Genomic DNA, 848 nt, shown 5'->3' on the forward strand with positions numbered 1-848 from the left:
CTTGATGGACCGCAACTCGCCCATCATGTCCTCGTCCACCTGGGGCCCACACGGGTTTGGGCAGGAGGGGGGGGGGGGGAGAGGGTGGGGGGGGAGAGGGTGGGGGGGGAGAGGGTGGGGGAGGAGGGGGTGGGGCAGGAGAGGGTGGGGGAGGAGAGGGTGGGGGAGGAGAGGGTGGCGGAGGAGGGGGTGGGGGATGAGAGGGTGGGGGAGGAGAGGGTGGTGGAGGAGAGGGTGGGCGGTGAGATAGGAAGGGAGGATAATGGGGCAGATAACGCCGGGTGTTATACTGTTGTACGGAAAAGACACGTGGAGGCACAGGAGGTGGAAGCCGACAACGGAATTAAAAGCTCAAGTACCTTTATCCCGGCGTGGGTGGGTGGGTGGGGAAAGAAGAACCACGAACGAGTGCGTGTGAGTGCGTGTGAGTGCGTGTGGGGGGTAATTATATGCGAGAATATGTGTTCAAGTGGCCACAGTGGCATCTGGCCCAATCTGTAACATATTCATGTGCGAGAAAGTGGGAAGGGAAGTGAGCTGGTGCCGTACGGTGCCCAAAAGGTCTTTTTTCTTTTTCGGAAAGGGGAGGGGGAAAAGGGAGGACACGACAAACAGACGGACGTACAGAATATTCGGTACGACCTGAACAATGCCGGGAGAAGGAATTCCTTCTTCACTCTACTAACCTCCCCCCCTTTCTCACCTTGGCTCCATTCGCCAGTGGTTCGCCTTAAACCCCCCTACCCGGCCCCCCATCCATCCGCATTCCATTCCCCCCTCCGTAACACGCACGTACTCCACAAGGCCGCCCTTTCCAATACACACACAGATACACCCTCCCACCCGCC

General features: G+C 59.3%; 1 protein-coding gene across 1 annotated transcript in view; it reads right to left on the reverse strand.

The window, feature by feature from the left end:
* The window catches only part of VOLCADRAFT_98179 (uncharacterized protein), a gene marked incomplete at both ends in the record, with an annotated part of 10,500 nt that overhangs the window by 4,649 nt on the left and 5,003 nt on the right, over positions 1–848 (reverse strand). The gene's annotated exons all lie outside the window — the stretch shown is intronic.

This window comes from Volvox carteri (genome assembly GCF_000143455.1).
Source record: "Volvox carteri f. nagariensis unplaced genomic scaffold VOLCAscaffold_69, whole genome shotgun sequence".
NCBI lineage: Eukaryota > Viridiplantae > Chlorophyta > Chlorophyceae > Chlamydomonadales > Volvocaceae > Volvox > Volvox carteri.